Genomic DNA, 24,007 nt, shown 5'->3' with positions numbered 1-24,007 from the left:
GGTTGAGAGAAAGACAGATAAATCCAGTTTTTAGCATTTACCTTCTTTTCAGCTCCTTTGCTGTCTCAAGGCTTTAGCCTTCAGGACAAGGCAGAGTGAATGAAGAGCTCTCCTCCCTCCACCAACCACTATTTTTCTAAAAGCTCACTGGGGAAGCTGTTTTTCTCCTTATTTATTAATTTATTCTGGATTTATTTTCCACCTATTATATTCTAGGCACTGAAAGTAAAGCAAAGTATAAAACAGACATGGTGCTGCCTTGAGGACTCAGAACCGGGTAGGGAAGATGGACAAACAACCAGGCAACTACAATGCCTTGAGATGAGCACTATTTGGGGGCAAGTCCAGGGTTTCATGGTGTAGCCTTGGGGGATGGGCTGGGGAGATGAAGGTCACAAGTGATTTCTCAGATTAAGTGACATGGAAGCAGAAACTTGAAGAATCATCTTGGATTCCTGATGAGCCTCGTGTGAAATCCAGGTAAACAGCACTGAACAGCTATGAAGGATAGCTAATATCACTAAATAATAACCATTTTCATTTGCTGAGAATACTATGATATTCCAGGCACTGTGCTAGATTCTTTACATACATTTTCTCATTTATTCATCACAGTAGCCTTGTGGAGTAGGTATTATTAATATCTATTTTAAGATGCGGAAATAGAGGTTCAGAGGTCGAATGACTAATTCCACATTATTTACCAAGAAAAAATAATGCTAGATTTAGATCATATTTGTCTGACTTCAATGTTCATTCTCTTAATTACTATCTCATGTAGCTTAAATGAGGCTATTAATCACTTTACCATGGGAGTGGTATCCAGACTAGTTTCAGAAAGTCCATGAAATTATTTGCAGAATATTTTATATATGGGTATTGTCATGGGGAGATGGTCCATTGCATTTGTTAAGAGTGTCAAAGTGATCCATGATCCCTTCCAAAATATTGTTAAGAATTCTTATATTCCTGTAGATCTCTTGGACATCTTCAGAATTATTTTTCAAAAATATTCTGTGACAAGATCTGTCTCTTGCCTCAACAGTGTTTGGACAGAACAGACCCAGGGATGCCCCTTCTTCCAGCTTTTGGCCACTCTCCTTTGTCTTATCCAGTCACCACCTTCAGAACCAACTCCGGGACCAGCCAACACACTGTATTTTTTTTTTCTTTTGTACCTTAACTCCTTATTGCCAAACAACCATGAGCTTCCAAATTCATCAGAATTATTCCACTGATGTGGAGGCTGTGGTCAACCGCCTGGCCAACCTGCATCTGCAGGTCTTCTACACCTACCTCTCTCTGGGCTTCTATTTTGACCCGGACTATGTGGCTCTCAAGGGCGTGGGCCACTTCTTCCGCGAGTTGGTGGAGAAGAAGTGCGAGGGCACTGAGCATCTCTTAAAGTTGCAAAACCAGTGCAGTGGCTGCATTCTCTTCTAGGATGGGCTGGAGCCTCCCCAAGATGAGTGGGAAAAACTCAGGATGCCATGGAAGTCACCCTGGCCTTGGAGAGGAACCTGAACCAGGCCCTTTTAGAGCTGCATGCCCTGGGTTCTGCCTGCAGACTCTCATCTCTGTGACTTCCTGCAGAACCACTTCCTGGGTGAGGAGTTGAAACTCATCAAGAAGATGGGGTACACCTGACTCACCTCTGCAGGCTGGCCAGCCCCAGGCTGGGCTGGACGAGTATCTTTCCGAAAGGCTCACCAGCAAGTACGACTTGGAGCCTTTGGAGCCCAGAGGCCTTTGAGAGGCCCCTCTGCATCCCCCTGGTGTCTGGCTTTTACCTGAGCCTCTCCCCGAAACTACTAGTCATTCTTTTAACCACCTTGAAGCTCTCTTCCATGCATTGGACCAAATGAAACAATAAAGCTTTTTGCAGAAAAAAAATATTTTGTGGCTTCATCCCCACAAAGCTGGTGAGTTTTATCAAAGTACTCAGTTTCCATGTGAAAGGGATTTTAGTAACTTGACTATTATCATATGATCTACCATATAAAAAGGAAGCCTCAGAAATAAGGGTCACAAATTCATATGTCACCAGGGGTTAGGCAAGTGACATAAATTTGTAAGTTAGGCCAGATGTTAGAGTAAATAGATTCTGGGAGAAACTAAGGTTAACTAAAAAGATCATGTCCCATCAAAATGCATTCAATCTTTTTTTTTTTTAAATAAAGGCATAGTATAGGTCAAATTAATTATATCTTTGAATTGGATTTATTCCCTGAGTCACCATTTATGATGCTTACTAGAGGACAATCAGGAGGAATATATCATCAGTGAAGAGCTTGCAGTGAGCAGAGAAGATCCATGAACTTAGAGTAAATATAATAATCAGTGTAGTACTGCCATTAAAAATCATGTCTTGGTACAGAGATATCCCATTTATCCCCTGCCTCCCCACATCCATAACCCCCACTCCCATTAACACCCCACACCAGAGTGGCATCCTATCTAATAAAAGAGTAATATGCAGATTGACCATTACTCCAACACACAATATGGCTGCCCCCATATGGTCAAAGATCCTGCCCCCATGTGGACACAAGATGGCCACCACAAGATGGCCAGCAGGGGAGGGCAGTTGTGGGCGATCAGGTCAGCAGGGGAGGGCAGTTGGGAGGGACCAGGCCTGCAAGGGAGGGCAGTTGGGGGCAATCAAGCCTGCAGGGGAGGGCAGTTAGGGGTGACCAGGCCAGCAGAGGAGGGAAGTTGGGGGTGACCAGGCCTGCAGGGAAGGGCAGTTGGGTGGGACCCAGGCCTGCAGGGGAGAGCAGTTGGGGGGCAGGCCTGCAGGGGAGGGCAGTTAGGGGTGACCAGGCCTAAAGGGGAGGGCAGTTAGGGGCAAACACGCTGTCAGGGGAGCAGTTAGGCATCAATCAGGCTGGCAGGGGAGTAGTTAGGGGGTGATCAGGCTGGCAGGCAGAAGCGGTTAGGGGCAATCAGGAAGGCAGCCAGGCGAGCAGTTGGGAGCCAGCAGTCCTGGATTATGAGAGGGATGTCCGACTGCCCGTTTAGGCCCGATCCCACCAGGATCAGGTCTAAATGGGCAGTCGGACATCCCTCGAGGGGTCCCAGATTGGAGAGGGTGCAGGCTGGCCTGAGGGACACTCCCCTCCTTTCCCCCCCATGCATGAATTTCATGCACCGGGCCTCTAGTATTTTTTATAACAGATGAACCTACATTGACACATCATTATTACCCGAAGTCCATAGTTTACCTTAGAATTCATTCTTGGTGTTGCACATTTGGTTTAAACAAATGTATGATGACATATACCCACCATTAACCTTTTACACTCGGATGTCGAGTGTGACTCAACACGGTTAGCATTAGAATAAAGGAATTGAGAAAAAAGCAAGCGAGTGCAAAGGGTTAAAGTACCATATATAGTAGTTTCAGTGTATGAAGATTCTGCTAAATTTTTCTGTGAACCTAAAACTGTTCTAAAAAATAAAATATATTTTAAAAAGTTATGTCTTGGTACACGTACTATGAAACCAAAAATAATCAAATCTAGTTGTGATTCTCATCATTGAAAAATAAAATACCTGGGTGACTGATGATACAATACTTGCTAAGAATGCAGCCTCTTTTGTTCCCACCAAGACTGAAGTTCAGAATTTGTGACAAGTTCATCAGATTTAGTCAAATCAAACCAGAAATCTAGGTGTCAAGCTGAACTCAACTTTGCTCTTGTTCTGCCACCCTTTCCTACCTCATCTTTACTTCAGAAAGCGCCCCCCCTTCAGTATGGCAGAAACTCTATGATTAGATGTGGTCCAAGTGATGTATGTTATTTATAGGCCTGGCCCCTAACAAAACTTAATGGAGCTTCTCTGTGGATCAGTCACTTCCCCTGTACACTGGTTGGCTGCAGAGCATCTAGTGGAGGACTCCCAGGCTTAGTGAAATGAGGAGCCACTAGATGGAAGGAGCCTGGGTCCCTGAGTCACTGCTTGGAGCAGGGATTCCTCCCATCCCCCAGACAACCCATATTGGTCTGTGATATGAGCAAGAAATAAACTACTATTTTGTTAAGCCATTGAGATCACGTGTGGTTTTCTTTTTTCATACAATTGTTAGCTTGGCTTATTACATTCACCAACTCAAACCGTATTCATCTTTCAAGGCTTCTACAAGATGTTTCTCTTCCAGGAAGCCTTCTCTTCAAACTCCAGTTCATTCTACTCTGTTTTCTAACCTACAGAAGCTGGTTGTTTATTTTTAATGCGAATTCTCCAATCATACTCTGTCTAGGCAATAAGCTCCTTGAGGGCAAAAACTGAATTTTAGGCTTTACTTTTATACTGCAACAGATCCAGTAGACCTGGGCAGGAATCTCCAGTAAACCTTGTTGAATTATAGACTTAATTGACACATTTATATTGAAGCACATCTAACTTAAATCAAATGAAGCATGCCATGAAGTGAAGAGCGACAGATGAATTTCTCTAAAATTGAGTTTAGAATGGAGGCAATGGTAATCTCTTTCTCTAAAGACCTTTAAGAGGAATACAGTCCCCTCTCAATTAGTGATTATTAGAGTGGGGCGGTGGGGGGGGGGAAGTGGGTTAACAACCAAGAGAAAGTAAAATAAAAACCAGGGATCAAATTAACTGCAAATGAATCTGACCCACGTAGATAGCTACACTGAATAGCTCAGGCTCCCCCCCAAATCCACATTTCTTGTCTTATAATCTCTTCCAACTTTACCATTTTAGGAGTTTTAAGGAAACAGAAATGCCTTAAGATTTTGTCTTAATATGCTTCCCGATGGACCACAAGGTCATGTCATGGATATGACGCTGGCTCCAAGGTCATATCATGGATCTGGGTTTCAGGCTGACTTCTGTTGCAGATTAGCTGCAGTACTCAAGACAAGGCAAATATTTAACCACTTAGTGTCTATATTTCCTAACCCATATCCTGACTACTACACAAGGTAAAATGGTGTGACGCTCATAACAGCCAATGAAATGGAAGCACTTTGAAGAGGATGAAATATTATGGTAGTGGTTAAGTGGTTCCTAATTGCTCAGTCATTGCTATCATTCTTCCTGAAAGTGACTTTTCTAAGCCCAGAATCATAGACAAAGATTTCCTCATAGGCTCTGCTTCAACATTTTAGGCTTTTCAATGTTGGACAGACATAGTATAAAATTTAAGCCCACAAAGCATTATGTAACACTTGACAGTAGTAGAGGGCCCTATGTTAAATTCACCATAGAGAAAAGACAGTGGTTGAAAACAATTTCATTAGCTTAGGGCAGTGGTCGGCAAACTCATTAGTCAACAGAGCCAAATATCAACAGTATAACGATTGAAATTTGTTTTGAGAGCCAAATTTTTTAAACTTAAACTTCTTCTAACGCCACTTCTTCAAAATAGACTCACCCAGGCCATGGTATTTTGTGGAAGAGCCACACTCAAGGGGCCAAAGAGCTGCATGTGGCTAGCGAGCCGCAGTTTGCCGACCACGGGCTTAGGGGAAATACTGTACTGTTGAACTACTGGTGTAAAAAGCCTTCAAGCTTAAGTTTTCATCCAGAAAACCAAATAAATGAAGCTCCATGCTGTACAACTTGCTCAGGAAGACCTGGGCCAGGGGTGGTGTCTTAACATTTAACGGTGAAACCAGACACTAATAAAGGTGTGAGTTGTTTTTCCTTGCTTTATAGATGTAGAAATATGTGTAAGAGAGACTGGGGGAAGTAGATGGTTCTAGTTCAGTTGAAATGCACATCTCCTGTTTTACTTTTGTGCTAGAGTTCTTGTTCAAATGATTCCTGCAGGACTCAGGAAGTATGGGCTAATATAAATGAGGTTTACCAAATACAAGTTGAATATTTTATATTCACCCACCCCCCTTAAAATTCTTCAAACATCAAGTAACTACACCTATGACAGCACTCAGATACATTTTGAAGAAATGCCTCTGTCACCTAAGGAAACAAACTGCCTCACAAGAGCCTTATGTGAACAATTAGCCAAGGAAGTAAAGTTCATTTATTGCCCATGGACCAGGGAAAAACTAATTGTAATTGTTACACTCTAGGGAAAATGACTCTCTTGCAAGGTATGTGACTGACCAAGAGATTCTAATAAAAAAGCAAACTAAGTAGAGTATCTTGGCCTGGATACTCAATAAAAGCAGGATATAAGGAAGTAAGCCTGCCAGTGCTTACTTATTCACAAAAATGGGCTAACTCAAGAAGAATTAAAATTTTTGTAGGATAATTATTTGGATGTAATGCCCATTCAAAATCAACACAGAGGGCCCATTTATAATTCCCCCAATATCTGTACATCTTGACTAATGAAGCTAATGCTGGAAGAGAGGTTCACAGTCAGAAGTGGTAGACAGTCATTTGCAAAAGGCAGGGCAGGGTAACAAACACTCTGTGAATACAATTTTTAAACCCTTTCAGTGGAAATTTAAGAGATATTTGGGTGGACCGATTTGGGCTCAATCAAGAATATATGATTACAACAATCATACACACACACACACACACACACACACACACACACACACAACAGCTGAGGAAAAGAAAATAATTAGCCAAAACAATTGTCTGATGACACAAACAATTCCTCTGACACTCTCTTTTCATGCTCTGACCTGCAAGTTTGACAGTCTGAGGGCACAAGAAGGTTACATTGAGAGGTATTGAAAAAGCTGGGATACCTTGTTCAAAGGGAGCTGGTGACTTCCCTAGCCTTGTCTTGATTGAGATTGGGTTTCCAAGGCCATTCCCCCACCTTTTTTTCTCTAAATTCAATCACCCAGACATGTTCAGGAGAGATATGAGAGGAGGAAGACCTTTTGGGACAGAAGCTGGGAGATCCTATTGTGAGACTGACTGTGACTTTCAAAAATTTACATAATCTCCCAGTCCTCAGGTTTTTACCTTTGTCTACTGGTAAAAATAAAAGCTGAGCTGCCCATGTCAGCAGATTACTGTAAAGACCAAATAAAATAACATCTACTCTATCTGTGAAATCTTTCTGAAAGGTTAACACATGTGATGTTAATATTTATGATTTTGATTAACTGTTAGTTTTCTGGCATCGTGCTGTGCTTTATCTGTTACATGATTTCCTGCTTCAGCACTACTTGACTTAGATGGCAGGAAGCCTGTGTGCTATTCTGTCAGCATCTCCTCCAAATGGCTGGTGATGATGGGTCTGATAGGATTCTGTATTACTTCTCCAGTCAAACTGGTCTAAGTACTGGCTCTGAAACACACCTTTCACTTTCCCATCACTACATTTTTGCCTGCACTATTCCCTGTGCCTGGAATGCCCTTTCTTTCTCCTGGTATCCAAACCCCGCTCATATTTTGAGACAGTGCAAGTCTAGCCTCAATAATTACAATATACAGCCCTAACCGGTTTGGCTCAGTGGATAGAGCATCAGCCTGCGTACTGAAAGGTCCCAGGTTCGATTCCAGTCAAGGGCATGTACCTTGGTTGCGGGCACATCCCCAGTGGGGGTGTGTGCAGGAGGCAGCTGATTGATGTTTCTTTCTCATCGATGTTTCTAACTCTCTCTCTCCCTTCCTCTCTGTAAAAAATCAATAAAATGTATTAAAAAATAATTACAATATACAAAGTGACTTAAAAATGTGCCCACATATTTTTTATTTTAATTATTATTATTGTTGTTGTTGTTGTTTTGTTTATTCTCACCTGAGGATATTTTTCCATTGATTTTTTTAAGGAGAGTAGAAGAGAGAGGGAAAGACAGAAACATCCATGTGAGAGAGACACATTAACTGGTTGCCTCCTGCACACGCCCCAACCAGGGCCTGGCTGGTGAGGAGCCTGCAGCCAAGGTACATGCCCTTGACAGGAATTGAACCCGGGACCCTTTATTCTGAAGGCCGACACTCTATCCACTAAGCCAAACCAGCTAGGGCGCCCATATATTTTTTTAAAAAAGTAAATTTTTATTGATTTCAGAGAGGAAGGGAGAAGGGGAGAATCATTGATTGGCTGCCTCCTACACGACTCCCACTAGGGGTCAAGCCCCCAACATGGGCTTGTGCCCTGACCAGGAATCAAACTGTGACCTCTGGGTTCATATGTCAATGCTCAACCACTGAGCCACACTGGCCAGGCTTGGTTGATTCTTGTATGTGCCCTGACCTGGGATCAAACACACAACCTTTGCCTATAGGGATGATGCTCTAACCAACTGAGCTACCGGACCAGGGCCATTTTTTTTTTTTTTACTAAATGACATTGCAGCATATGTCTCCTCATACAAATGTGTACCTGTGACTTTCTACATATTTTGTACATCCAAGCTTTCACCAGTACCTCTCTCCAAGTATTTTAAATACATGGTTGAAATGATAATTATATCAGGGCTGTATATACACTGAGTGGCCAGATTATTATGATCTCTGAACGCATAATAATCTGGCCACTCAGTATATATATATTAGAGGCCTGGTGCATGAATTCGTGCATGGGTGGGGTCCAGCCAGCCTGGCCAGGGGGAGGGGACATGGGCGGTTGGCCGGCCTGCCTGCTGATTGAACTCCTGGTTGAGAGGAAAATTTGCATATTAGACTTTTATTATATAAGACAGTGGTTCTCAACCTTTTTAATGCCGCGACCCTTTAATACAGTTCCTCATGTTGTGGTGGCCCCCAACCATAAAATTATTTTCGTTGCTACTTCATAACTGTAATTTTGCTACTGTTATGAATCATAATGTAAATACCTTTTTTTTTCGATGGTCTTAGGCTCTACAGCAGTGGTTGTCAACCTGTGGGTTGTGACCCACAGGTTGGGAACCACTAGCAGGGTCGCCTAAGACCATCCTGGCCTGCACCCTCTCGCAGTCTGGGAGCCCTTGGGGGAGCGGGCCTAAGCCAGCAGTCAGACATCCTTAGCGCTGCCGTGAGCCCAGCTTTGGGCTGAGTGGCGCTCCCCCTGCGGGAGTGCACTGACCACCAAGGGGGAGCTCCTGCATTGAGCATATGCCCCCTGGTGGTCAGCCATTTGGTCCATTTGCATTTTAGCCTTTTATCATATAGGATTATTACAGATATTCCTCTTTTTTCCCCCATAGCTCTCCTCTACCTAGTCCCCCCCCCAACCCTAAGTCCTTACCCCCCGCCACTGTCCTCATCCATAGGTGTAAGATTTTTGTCCAATCTCTTCCCATACCCCTCACACCCTCTTCCCCCCGAGAATTGTCAGTCCACTCCTTTTCTATGCCCCTGATTCTATTATATTCACCAGTTTATTCTGTTCATCAGATTTTTTATTGACTTTAATTTTTAGATTCACTTGTTGATAGGCATGTATTTATTGTCACTTTGTTGTTCATAATTTTTATGTTTACCTTTTTCTTCTTCTTCCTCTTCTTAAATAATACCCTTCAGCATTTCATATAATCCTGGTTTGGTGGTGATGAACTCCTTTAGCTTTTTCTTGTCTGTGAAGCTCTTTATCTGACCTTCAATTCTAAATGATAGCTTTGCTGGGTAGAGTAATCTTGGTTGTAGGTTCTTGTTATTCATCACTTTGATTATTTCTTGCCACCCCCTTCTGGCCTGCATAGTTTCTGTGGAGAAATCAGCTGACAGTCACATGGGTACTCCCTTGTAGGTAACTAACTGTTTTTCTCTTGCTGCTTTTAAGATTCTCTCTTTGTCTTTTGACGTTAGCATTTTAATTATGATGTGTCTTGGTGTGGTCCTATTTGGATTCCTCTTGTTTGGGGTTCTCTGCGCTTCCTGGACTTGTAAGTCTATTTCTTTCACCAGGTAGGGGAAGTTTTCTGTCATTATTTCTTCTAATAGGTTTTCAATATCTTGCTCTCTCTCTTCTTCTGGCACCCTCATAATTCAGATGTCATTACATTTGAAATTGTCCCAGAGGCTCCTTACACTATCTTCATATTTTTGGATTCGTTTTTCTTTTTGCTTTTCCGGTTGGGTGTTTTTTGCTTCCTCATATTTCAAATCTTTGATTTGATTCTTGGGATCCTCTAGTCTACTGTTGAATTTCTGTATATTATTTTTTATTTCAGACAGTGTATGCTTAATTTCTGACTGGTCCTTTTCCATTTTTTTTTTTTTTGGCATTCTTATTAAGATCCTTGAAGGTCTCACTAAGTCCCCCAGAGGTCTAAGTTCCTCGGAGGTTTCTAGAAGATTCTTGAGTAACCTTATAACTGTGGTTTTGAACTCTATATCCAGTATTTTGCTTTCCTCCATTTCTTTCATTCGTGACATGTTTCTTTGTCTCCGCATTTTGGCTGCTTCCCTGTGTTGATAGAGTGGCCTTGTGTGGTAGGTGTCCTATAGGGCCCAGTGGCTCAGCCTCCTCAATCACCTGAGGTGGACACTCTTGGTGCACCCCTTTTTGGGATGGGTGCACAGTCTTGTTGTAGTTAAGCCTTGATTGCTGTTGGTATCACTGGGAGGAACTGACCTCCAGGCCAATTGGCTGTGAGGACCCACTGTGTCTATAATAGAAGAACTGCTGTGCTGGAGACACCCTTATGGGGCAGGACTTGCTTCAGTGGGGCTTTGGTGCTCACTGAGTCTGCCTCTTGAGTGTGTCACTTATGGATGTGAGGAGTTGAAATCTGGTATCATCTCACACTGACCACTAGGTACACTGGCTCCTGGATCTCCAAGGAGATGCAAAGTCAGCCACTGCCTGAGGCCAATCAGCAGGAGCTACAGCGAGATCTGCAGATTTCTCCTCTTTGTTTGGGGTTTGGAAGTTTTGGAGCTCTCTGACCCAGCTGCAGTTTGTTAGGTTAGGCTGCGAAAGGACAGGCCATTCATATGCAAAAGCTGCTGCACACAGCTTGGATGGGGTTGTAAATTGGGTGGGGCAGGGTCTCAGGGAATCACCAGGGCAGAGCAAACAGTGATGGCTGCCAGTCAGCCGTCTCAGTGTCTCCGCGTCCCTGTGTCCCGCGCCCCCACATAGTAACAATGATCCCTGCGAGCACCTCTGCGAGAAAGCCACCCTCGCTTTCCGACCTGATGCCAGACAGTCGAGTTTCTCCCCGTAGGAGTCTGGGTCCCCAGAGTCTCTCCAGAAACTGAAGTGTAGAGCAGTCGGGAGCTTGCATCTCCTTTCTGATTGAAAAAGACAACAGTGTACCCAGCTGCTAGCCCCTTTTGCTCGTGCCTCCATACCTCCGCACTTCACTTCTGCACCTCTTACCGAACTCAATGCGCTTTTCTCTTTCCTTCTAGTTGTAGAACTACTCAGCCAGCTTTCCCATGGTTCTGGATGATAGCCATTTTGTCTTTTAGTTGTAGATTTGGTGTGGTTGTGACAGTTGTATACCTTATGCCGCCATTTTGGTTTCTCCTCTCCAGACTTCTTTATCTCCCTCAAGAGTTATTAGTTTTAAAACTTATTTACTTATCCTCATTCTCATGATCATACTTTATTCAGTACTTAATTTGTGCCAAGTACTGACTTAACCCATATGGTGTCATTTCATCCTCTATTACCCTAGAAGGAAGGCAGATGCACGATCTCCATTTTACAGATGGGAAAACAGTGGCTTGGAGATGTTAATAATAAACTTGAACTCAGTTTTATCTGCCTGATTCCAAAGTCTCTAGGTTTAATTACTATAAACACTTCCTAAGTTTTATAAATTTCATGAGGCCCAAATGAGAAAGACACATAGTAAGATTTAAGGGTCACTGAAAGGCCTGCCTATCTGCCTTAAAAATGACTTTACTTCAGGAAGGTTTTTCTAGAGGACACAAACTTTAGAGACCTTAAGAAAATATACTGCTAAACCTGACCATATAAAGTTAGGAAACTTCTATATGGTTAACAAAAAGATAAATGACAAAGTTGGAAAATATTTGCCACACATATAAGAGACAATGGGATGCTTTTCTTAATTTGTAAGATAGAAAGAGCAACAGCTCAATAGAAAAACTGGCAGATGATATGAAAGTAAATTTACTGAAAAAAATACAAATGGTCACAACTGATATAAAATAACACTCAACTTCATTTATAATTAAAGAAATTCAAATTAAAGCTAGAAGCTAACATTTTCCACTGATCAGAGAGATATATATTAAAATATTTAATGACACTGAAAACTTCTGAGGTAATAGCAAAATGGGCACTCTTATAATTATTGGTGTGAATATGTTCAATCTTTTGGGAGGACAAGTTGGTAATATCTACTATAGAGAAAAATTAACCCTATGCATATACTAACAAAAGTGCTTCAAAACATATGAACTAGGTTGTTCAATGTAGCAGCATAGTGCCAAAAGATTAAAAATAACACCAAATGCCCATCAAGAAGCAAATGGCTTAATAAATTATGGTATATCCATGTTATAATGTCATACAGTGGAACTGTCTTCAGGATATATAATCAAATGAAAGAAGCAGGGTAAAGAGTAATTTATATGATATGATTCCTTTTATGTAAGGGAAAAATACACATGAAGGAATTGCAAGAAACTGGTTACCTTTCAAGAGAGATACTGGAGTGTGTCTCTTTGTGAAGAAGCCTGACATTTTCTTTCTGCACCTTTCTATAGAGTTCAAGCTTTCAAACCATAGACAAATGTTACTATTTATTATTATACTAATTTTATGTTTTGATATCAATGGGGCTTATCCAGATGGTGAGATTATTTGCCATTTTAATTTGTATTCTTTATAATTCTTTCTTTAAAAACAACAAGTGCAATAAAAGGACCTTTCACTACTGGCCTGCTAGGATGTCTCCACGGTCTTTCATTTTGATTTTTTTCTTGATTTATTGTACTCTCCCTTCAGCAGGTCTCCAGTAACATGCTCAGATGAGCATAACACATCGTCACCCATCTACACTATGACACCCCTTTTGGAGAGCTGTCATTTATGAAAGCAAAGACACCTGAGTCCTCAGAGATTGGCCATAGGACAGGACAGTGTGTGTGTGTGTTTAAAAATATATATTTTGTTGGATTATAAAAATAATAAATGCTCAGAAAATTAAAGAGAAAAAAATAAAATCGCTCAAAATTCCTTATGCAGCAATTACCATTGCTAACACAGAAATTTAGATAAACTTCCTCTCAAACTTTTACCTCTATGTGTACACACCACTCCTGCACCCTTACAGATGTAGGAGCAAATAGTAATAGTTTTGTATCCCGGACCTTCCATTGAATATTACATTGTGAGTATTTTCCTTATACCGGCAAAGTTGTGCCAAGTTTTGGGGGGCAGTACATCCTGCATGCAGACAGTAAGGGGAGTGCATTTTCGGTAGAAATGGTAAAAGCAATAATAAAACTGATGAATAGTACGTCTATGTTTACTATCACCAATCACTGAAAATTGTAAACAATGTCAGTGATCAAATATCCTTCCCACTGTCCCATCCCCTTTCAGTATCCTGCTGCATGCCCATCCAGTTCTAAGTAGGGAGAGAGAAGACGAAAGGCTGAACTTCTATCTAGCAAATACAGACAGAGGGATGGAGGATGGGGCTCAGAGTTAGCCAGGGGAATCCCTGAAAGAGTGAATGAAGAGGAGACATTTCAAACATCCTCAACTTGACCAGTTTGCTGCTTAGACAACTTTAGAGAATCTGTTTGACTTAAAGAAAAGCAAACCTAGCTGCTTTCTTACATGTTTAAGGTAACTTAAGCCATTAGTTGCCTTTAAAACACTGGTCTACTAGTAAATGCCTTGTGTAGTGCTATCCATAATCCTTAGTCTGAAGTGGTCCCAAAATGTAATCAATTGATCAATTACAAAATAAAATTGGGCTCCTTGGCTCCATTTCCAGCTGTGTTTTACTCCATGATGATATTAAAATCAGGGATTTCCAAAGACATCTGGGTTTGCTGCACATTGTGTGAGTTTCACACTCTATACCTGCTAATTGAATCAGTATTACTGGATGATCAATGAAGGTAAAAATGTCTTCTGATGACTCCTCTGTTGTGGAGTGAATATTATGAATTATCTGGCAAGTCAACACACTGTAGATTTCAGATTCCTTTAAGAATCAGCAAAGCATGCTAGACTCACCAGGAAATGACTTCCTCATTTCTTAGATTTTATAGTCAGCTCCATACATTTGGTAAACTTGAAATTACTAGGCCATCTTGTAACTGATAGTGGAGCAATATGGGGTCATGATCAAAGGTTTTTAGCTCTAATACAGTTTCATATTTTAGAACATTAAAAACAAACATTTTGGATTGAAAGAAATTTCCTTATTAACTTCTGAAGAATTTGTACATTAAAACATCTCTTACCCTGCTGGAGAAGACTGATAAAGCAAACATACTACCTTCTACTGAACAGAAACTGTACTTAGAAGGAACTTGCTATTCTCATAAAACTTTTAATAGGAAGAAGTGAATCAAATTCCTTAATTACCATTTTATGGTTGGTAAAAGGGCAAATTACATGCCATCCATTTCTAAATTTCGAAATGTCTCTGGTGCTTTTAATTAAAGCTGCCATCTAGAAACTACTAAAGCAATTTTACGCAATTAGTTATTTATAGGTTACCATAATACACCACTCAAAATATGACTGAAGTGATTTGTAGTGTGTTAGTTTGTGATCTCTGTCATTTTGGTTTGATGGGGAGGGGGTTCTTCTCATTGTCAACTGAAGTGATGCTTAAGTGGACAGACAAAAAAGATGTGACACTAAGGAGCTATGCTAAGGGAGCAGTTATTTTGGCTGGTGATTTGAATAAAAAGAGTAAGAACCATAATTCCCTACTGTCTGTCCTGATATGTAGAGGTCTAAGTTTCATTCTAAACAGTACTACAGAGGTGTATATCACTGTTATTCCCCCATCTCTCCCCTCTTTGTTGCCATTCTGTCAGATACCCAGCACGCCACTTCCCCGTGCTACTTGAAGTAGCTCCCACCTTGGCTTGTCCGCTCAGGTGATCTCATCTATCCAAAAACGTCCATGCCTCCAAATCCCCTATCAAGTGTCTCAATGAAGAATTAATGTGTTGCTCTCCCAGGCAATATCCTACACTAAACACTTAAGTTCACATCCGAAGAATCTCCTTATGGAATGAATTTAATATTGAAATGGTAGTCTACTAAGGGAATTGTTTTGGTTAGGTGGGCCTTGTGGGGGGATTCCTCAAACTACATGTACAAGGAACCAGCACTAGAATTACTGCATCTCAAGGTTGGGAGGGATCAACTAATCAAATCACAACTAGAGGCCTGATGCACGAAATTTGTGCAAGGGTCTCGGCCCTTGCAGCCCTGGCTGCCTCAGCCCTCGCAGTCTTGGCTTCGTCCAGAAGGTTATCTGGAAGGTTGTTCTGCTGTTCGGTCTAATTAGCATATTAGCTCTTTATTATATAGGATACCTGAATCTGACCCTATCTTGACTCTTGCTTCTTTAGTGGCACCATTTTTCCCTAGAAATAATAAAGTCTCAGGTTGACTTACAAGGACATGGAACTTGCAAAGTAACATATTCCATGCTTGGTCACTATGTTAAGCAGTATTATTTTTAGCAACAAAATAGAAAGCCTGATCATAATGGTAGGCACCATTTACTGTATACACACTACAACATGCTGGGCACTGCAATAGGCACTTTACATATATTACTGAACACTCTGTTGAGTAGGCACTATTACTTAGCATGATAACTTCACAGACATGGGAGCTGAAGCTCAGGGAAGTTAGGTGACTTACCCAAGGTCACACATTAATTGAGTGGTGGATCTGGGATTTGTATACAATTCTGTTTGACTCCAGAACCTGGAAACTTATCTCTCATGGCATTTGGCCTCTAAAATATTATCTCTGTGCTTGCTTGAATCTTATGCATGCATGAAAATTAAAATAAATGCAGAAGAAAAAGTCATTTAATAATGTTTTATAAAACTTGAATGAACTTAATGCAGGTTTCTATGTATTAACCATTAATGTTACCTAGACCAATTAGTCAAAGTTAGATATAAGTGCTTTTCCTTTTGTTGACTGCCATCAAGAGCTTATGGCTTTAGGACTGTGACAGAAAAGACAGAAAGGTTCTCATGTTCCAGCTGCTGACATAATATAAGGTTAAATTTTTTTGACCATCATAAGCAGATGAATTAGACAGACGACGAATAACATGAACTCTCACTCTGGCTGCATAACAGGCACTAAGTCCTCTGGTATAGCTACTATAAACTGAGCTACCAATACACAATTTAGGGGGGAAAAAATCTCCTGAAGTGGAAACAGCATGGGATCACTGAGCAATAAAGAACAAATATTTTGCCTGAATTTTAAGGCTTTCTCAAACATATTTTTCTCAAGATGCTTCTGATTCTAAGACAAGTATGTGGGAGGAAAGTTCTTACGAGAAATGCCTTGAAGTTGAGCTGGGAATTTGGCCATGGGTGGTAGAATGTTCTTATCCAGAAATTCTACTTCACTAAGGGTTTGTTCCAAACCTTTTCCATATACCTCAAGGCTTAAATTTACTTCCTCATTTTTAGCAGAATAAATCCACTTCCTTGATAACACTGAGGCTAACAGAATGATGTACCAGCAGCCTTCTGGCTCCTTCTGCCTAAAACTTATCCTTACATCTATACATTATCTTAGGTTAGTCTCTTCAATTTCCTCATCAATTGAAGACCTATTTCCTTTCAGCTTCCTCCAGACCTTATTTCATCATTTATTCTGTCTTCTGTATCTTTCTATTTACCTATACCATTGCCCCATCTCTCTTATAGAAAAAAAAACTCCCCGAGTGCTTTGTCCTCTCACTTCTTATCACTCTATTGTTTATATCCAAGCTTCACATTAGAGTGATATTCAGTAGTGGTGTTTATTTTCTCACCTCTCATTGGCTCATCAAATAAGTGAAACCTGGCTTCCGTCTCTACCACCATTCAAACCACCAATGGCAGTCACCAATGAGCTCTTCATTGACTAATACAATGGCTACAAGTCTATTACTGTTTTTGTAACCTCTCTCTCTCTCTCTCTCTCTCTCTCTCTCATTCCCTTTCTCTCTCTCTCTAAAAATCAATAAGCTATTCTTTAAAATAATAAAATAAAATAAAATAAAATCGGTCAGCAAACTATAGCCTGCAGGCCAAATCCAGCTCCACCTGTTTTGTAAATAAAGTTTTATTGGAACACAGCTACACCCATTTGGGTTTTTAAAAAAATCTTTATTGTTGAGAATATTACAATGTCTCCTTTTTTTCCCTCCACCCTGTTCCTGCCCTGCCCCCGGCCTTCACCACCCTATTGTCTGTGTCCATAGGTAATGCATATCTTAATAATAAAAGGATAATATGCAAATGGTTGTTACTCAAAAGCAGCAGGAGGCTTCATCCCCTGCCCTGCTGGGCTTGAGGTGAGTGGAGCCGGCCGGCTGGGTCTGGGTCTTGCCCAATGAGGGGGGGCTAGCCAGGTCTGGGTCTCATGCGATTTTGAGGCACGCATGGGTTGGCCGGGACTTGACTCTGGGTCCCGCAGTGGGCCTGAGACTCTGACAGGAGGGAGGTTTTCATATACATTTTACTAATTTTCTTTCATCTCTGACACTTCTATTATAGAGAAAGGGCAAATAGCAATATTAAAATATCTCCTCTAATTAATTCCCTTTTAATGTGCATGAATTTCGTGCACTGGGCCACTAGTGTCACCATAATGGATCATGTACTAAAGCAGTGGTCGGCAAACTCATTAGTTAACAGAGCCAAATATCAACAGTACAACGATTGAAATTTCTTTTGAGAGCCAAATTTTTTAAACGTAAACTCCTTCTAACGCCACTTCTTCAATATAGACTCGCCCAGGCAGTGGTATTTTGTGGAAGAGCCACACTCAAGGGGCCAAAGAGCTGCATGTGGCTCGTGAGCCACAGTTTGCTGACCATGGTACTAAAGAAATAGGAAAAACTACTGCTCTTTATTGCATAGGACAACCAAAAGGATATTCTTGCACCTCTTTGTATACTATACTCTCTCCCTCATAGACACCAGTGACATCAGCAAGATGTTACTGATCAGAGTTTTAGCATCTTTCTGATAACCCCAAATTTAGCCTTTTAGAATAGCATGTAGCTGCCAGGGCAATCAGTAGAGCCTCAGGATGCACCTCAGATGTTTTTATTTTTTTGTCTTGACACTATCATACCCAGATTTCTTAATTGCCATAAAGTTAAAGTAACTCTTATATGATTAGGATAATGAATATCCTAAGAAACTTTTGGAAGCCATGAAGATTCAAGGATCCTTTCCCTCCTAGGGAATGGCTCAGGGGCTGTTTGAACTCGTCTGGATATTGCCTAAGACCTTCTGAGTGCTGAGGTCAGTTTGCTTAAAGATGTACATGGAAATAGAGATATAATCCTTGGTGAGGTCCAAGGGAACCAAATTAAGTCATTGATTAATTTCATCCTGTCCAGTCACTCCTTCACCCTCTGTATCTACTTAAAAAAATAAAGTATTCAGCTTGTCACAAATTTTATTTTATATCCCCACCTAGTACCATTTCACATTCTGCTTAAGTACTTGGTCATCTATTACATGACTCATTAGTTTGAGTTCTCTGTAGAATTAAAGAAAGTTGCAGTAAAAATAATAAATGGAACCTAAGTTTCAACTACATCATCCATGCATGTTTTAAAAGCATCTTTCAAAGTCAACTCAAACTTATATACAATGCCAGGAATTAGCACACCATAAAGCTCTTTGCTAAACTTTTTTCCTTGCCTCATTACATTGAAGTATTGATGAGTAAAATGGCAAATGTTTTCCTTTATTGGGACTCAAATCAAAGTATTTAAAACTAGATCAGATAAAGATTTCTTCCCAGAGAAGTACCCACGGGCTATCTATATATATAAAAACCTAAGCGACTGGCTGACCAGCTGACCGTCCGGTAGCTATGATGCACAATGACCACCAGGGGGCAGACACTCAATGCAGGAGCTGCAGAGCTGTGGTGACTTGGTAGCTGCAGTAACTTGGCAGCTGCGGTTCTTGGGTGACACACCTGGAACCAGAGAGGAGGAAGCCTGATTCTGGGGTGCGTCACCAGAGAACCACTCTTTCATAATACAGGATTCCTTGGGGGATGTAGGAGAGCTGGTTTCAGCCTGATCCCTGCAGGTCAGGCCAAGGGACGCCACCGGTTCACTAATCCATGCACTGGGCCTCTAGTCTTATATGAAAATCTATTCAAGGACACTTCCATTTTTTCCTTTAAACCAAATTTGTAGTTACCAGTTATAGTCAAGAAATTTAATAAAGTTAAGGTTTCCTGCTTCCACCCCTTAAGAAAATGTTGCTGAAGTTCCTAATTGCAGACTCTTGCAAAAAATGTGACAAGCTTTCCTGGAGATTTATTTGATTAATTACATTTACAGATTATGTAAATGCTATATAGTGCACTAAGGGTACACGATCAGGTCAGAAAAATCAGAGGAAGAGTTTTAGTAAGAAAAGGAAGCTAGACTAAAAGTCATTTATCTTACAAATAAAAATATGTTGTTCCCATTAAATAGATTTTATTAGATTGAAAAGCATTTTCCAATATTTCCTACTCTCAACAGAGACCATGGGTTTTAGCTGCAGGGCAGACAGTATGGGATAGTGGAGGCTGACTTGATTTGAATTCTAGCGTTATCTCTAAACTGTTTGACCCTGGTAAATTTCTTGATTTATCTAGTCTCTGTTTCCTCATATATATACTGGGTATGATACTATTGACCTTTTGCATAGTTGTAAAGGTTAGAGATGCTGTGTGTAAAATACCTAGTACAGTGTATATGGTACACAGTTGACAGTAAGTTATAATTGTGGTCATTTTAATGCATTGAAGCTTTGAGGGAGATCATCCCAAGCCCTTCAGTTTACAACTGAGGAATCTCAGGATCCAGTGTTTAAATGACTAGCCCAATGTAACAAAATTAGTCAATGGCATCATTAAGTCTATTTTAGTGTGCAGGAAAATTAAAGCACCATGTGGTACAGTAACTTAAACAGGGCCATTCAAAGAAACCCTGGCATCACATAGATTTAACAAAAAGTCTAGGTTCCCTATCCCCACATTCATTGCAATTTGCTACCATATATATATCTTCATCTAATGGCTTTTGACCTTTTACCTTTTGCTGACTTTTAAAATCCCATTTGATAATTTATTCCAACTTTAGGCCAAATGATCTCAAAAGCAAATTTTACTTCATCCTATTTTTAGAATAGATTCAGAAAATAAATTAGCTGTCTTGTAGATTAACATTTATTTGACTTACCTTGCATAATTAAGGACATGTTGGAGAGCCTGCCTGTAATTGCAATATGTTGCTTGTTAAAGTCTTAGGGCAAGCTCTCTTTCCTAACCTCAAAATGGTACTCCCTAGATGTACTTTTCCATTCTCTACTGATCTATAGCTTTTTAGCTTTTCTTTATTAGCTTCTAGGTGGAGAGAAAAAGTCAAACCTCTCCTTAAAGAAATCCATTATACATTTGCTGTCTTGTAAAGGGGAAGGAAGAAGGAACTGATGTGCATGGTCGCTGTTAAGCAAAAGAAAGAAACAAATTGTGCTTTCTTGAGAGATAAAGAACCTGCAGGAGAACCTCAGAGATATAATTAGCAATTAGCAAGACTCTCCTTTCAATTTGCACACTGTGTTTTAATGACTTCTTGCATGATTTTTCCTTCTTCCACGCAAGTCTATGAAATTGCCCTGCAGCATTCCATATAATGAGAATCTCACTTCTGATTCACTGCCAAGGGTGAGTTCTGTCTATATTTGGCACAGAGATAGGTGCCTTGGTTAAGTACCTAAGAGTTCTGACCAGCATTTTCAAGAGTGACTGATGTGTGGACATAGGTTCTGCTATCTGAGTGACTTTGAAGATCACTAACAGGGTCTTCAAGAATTGTTAACATAGTTGAAGGAGATGTGGTGGATACTTCATGTGAGTCACACATTCCCTTCCTTTAAACATCTTCATTCACTCACTGTATCAGAGCAGATGTTGCCAACATCAGCTCAGTACATTAAGTGAAAGCAGTCTTAGATGGATTAGACATTCAGCTATCTGAATCCTGGGCCAGATGTTCTTAGGGTCCCTGAAAGCTTTGGGACCAATCAAAATACCAGGTTATTGTAAAGGCCACTTTTGGATAGGAAGATTAGTAAATCTAGCCAAAGGAAAATGCACTACTAGCTATGACAAGAAAAACTTAGTTTAATATTAACTTTAATATTTCCTAATAATAGACAAACATGTAAATTGACCGTACCTCCGCTACGCCACCAGCCAATCAGGAGTGATATGCGAATTAACCCAACAAAGATGGCGGTTAATTTGCACATACAGGCACCCAGTGATGGGGGCAGGATGCTTGCATCATCACCATGGCAACGACGCAGGCGTTCTGCCCCACCCCGGGTCTCTCAGGGCCTCTGAGCAGCATGGGAAGGTGGGGCTGGAGTGGAAAGAGGTGGCTCCAGGGCCTGAGTGGAAAGGGGCTGGGCCGGAGTGGAGAGGCGGTGCCGGCAGCCAGGGAAAGGGAAGCCCATTCTAGCACGTATCTTCGTGCATCGGGCTTCTAGTAGATATATAACTTTTGGCACTCTCATTACTGATGCTTCAGGAGTTCATGTAAATCCTCGTCATCAGGATTCTATTACTGCTACTTTCCAAATGGGGGGGGGGGAAGGAGAATCTGCAAGGAACTGATTATTTGCTTTATTTGGAAAAGTCGATATATTTATCCTCTATGTGGCAGGTTGAATGTGGTAGATGAGATGAGTGGTTTTCATACTAGTGGCAACTCGGGAGGATGTCTATTTCAGGCATAATACAAGCTAGATTCCTCCATATTTCTTTTTTTAAAATACATTTTTATTGATTTCAGAGAGGAAGGAAGAGGGAGAGAGAGATAGAAACATCAATGATGAGAGAGAATCATTGATTGGCTGTCTCCTACACGCCCCCCACTGGGGATGGAAGCCCGCTACCAGGCATGTGCCCTTGGCCGGAATTGAACCTGGGACCCTTCAGTCTGCAGGCTGACGTTCTATCCACTGAGCTAAACCGGCTAGGGCTCCTCCATATTTCTTATGCAGAAAACCTTAAAATACTCACAAGTGTTTTAAACCTGTGTAAAGGTGTGACCCAGCCAGTATTTCCCTGAAAGATGAGCCAATTATATGTTGCCCCTGAGTTCTGCATTCAATATTCAAGTATTTAATGTGGACCTACTATGTGTAAGAAATGAAAGCTGGCACCAGAGAAGAAAAAAACATTTCAAAACACTTTAACATGATACTTGGGGACTTATTTTCTCTTAAGGAAACAAGTTTATCTGCTTTAAGCACCACTGAAATTCCTCTTAGGAATACTTGGTGTAGGTAAAAGTTACTTAATTGATCAATTACACAATAAACATGTGTAGTGGATCCCACACTGTGCAAGATATTGCTGAGGAGGTGGGGAAGATTAAAAAGAAATATTAGATGTAGTTTCTCATCTCAAGCAGCTTACTTCAGCAATAAAAAAACCTCCCATTCATGAAAGAACTGCTAAGTAAAAGAAGGCAAAATATAATCAAGTGCTAATTGGGTAGTGTAGACACTGTTAAAGAAATTCAGATTTAATTTGCTGTGATTAGCCAGAGGGGCTTTATGAAAGGCACAGCTAGAACTTGAATATGGCCTCGAAGAAAGGGAAAGCTTTAAACTTTGATTGTGGTTGAAATTTAATCCCCATATGGCAAATGTCAAATGGCTAAAGAGTAACCTCTTAATATTTGAAATAATAAGTGATAATCTAACAAATTAAACACATTGACCTCACTATATCTTTTTGGCATGGAAAGATGTTCATAATAAATTAAGTGTGAAAAGCAGATTTTAGAACAGCATTCTGTAATATGATTCCATTAGTAGAAAATAGAATATATGGTAGGCATAGAAAAAAGTCTAGATAGATATATACTAAAATGTTAACAGTGGTTTTCTACATGTGATAGGATTATGAATAAGTTCATTTAAAAATATTTTTGCATTCTTTTTTTTTAAATTTTTGTGTAACAGTTGTGTTCTATTTGTGTAATAGTTAAAAAAGATCACATTGGCTTCTTAAAACCCACTAAAATGAACACTTCATAAAACCAACTAAAATAAAAGCACACACACACACATACATACACACACATACACACACTCACACACCATATTGGAGAAAGAATAGAGAAGAATGAGTAAATAATTAAACAGATAGAGTGGATGATATATGATGACAGACTTAAAAGTTGATCCTTTAGCTTATGGCATAAGATGGGAATATGATCCATATGATCCAAGTCTATAAAATCATGAAGCTAATTGGAAGAGCACAGATTTATTCACAAATTCCAGGCAATAGAACCAAGCATTGACCTGTAAAGATTGAGAAGTAAATTTAGGACAAATAAAAAGAGAGGCCATGCTCTTACAGAAGGCAAAAAGAATTGGAATTTGTTATCCAAGGGATGATATAAATTGAAAATATACATCGCTTCAAGAATGATTTAAATTAATGGAGAAAAGGTTCATTAAAGGTTGGTGTTAAGCAAAAGCCAGAAATGTCTAGAGTCTGCAAGACATTCAACATATTTAAATATTAACAGTGGTAGAAGAAGCCTGCATTTTTGAGGCTCTCTGCCAGCTAGTAATTAACCATTTAGTTGTTGGGACTGTTGGGAGTTTCCAGGAAGTAATCCCTAAGATGAGGTTGGGGTATCAGGGAGGCACTCAGGGGGCTGTGGACAATAATTATCAACCAGAGAAGTATCATTTCAATATTTTAATAACAGTTATGTCTATACTAATGCATATTGGCTAAAATTTAATCCTTACTGTTCTTATCTTCTGGAATAGACTTCAGAGATGATGTCTGTCAGAGGCATATTGAGATAGACTACAGCATGGCAATGGTCTTAAGAACTGGAGAAATCAAATTCAATCTTTAGATGAC

At 40.4% G+C, this 24,007-nt stretch overlaps 1 protein-coding gene and 1 pseudogene across 4 annotated transcripts in view; one reads left to right on the top strand and one right to left on the bottom strand.

The window, feature by feature from the left end:
- The window catches only part of TENM1 (teneurin transmembrane protein 1), a gene marked incomplete at its 5' end in the record, with an annotated part of 652,563 nt that overhangs the window by 78,425 nt on the left and 550,131 nt on the right, over nt 1-24,007 (bottom strand). The gene's annotated exons all lie outside the window — the stretch shown is intronic.
- Nucleotides 1,204-24,002, top strand: LOC307096048 (ferritin light chain-like; annotated as a pseudogene). The gene is made up of 2 exons: nt 1,204-1,716; nt 23,911-24,002. The product of its transcript is annotated as a ferritin light chain-like (transcript).

This window comes from Cnephaeus nilssonii, assembly GCF_951640355.1.
Source record: "Cnephaeus nilssonii genome assembly, chromosome: X".
Classification (NCBI taxonomy): domain Eukaryota; kingdom Metazoa; phylum Chordata; class Mammalia; order Chiroptera; family Vespertilionidae; genus Cnephaeus; species Cnephaeus nilssonii.
This window is presented reverse-complemented; position numbering and strand designations above follow the sequence as displayed.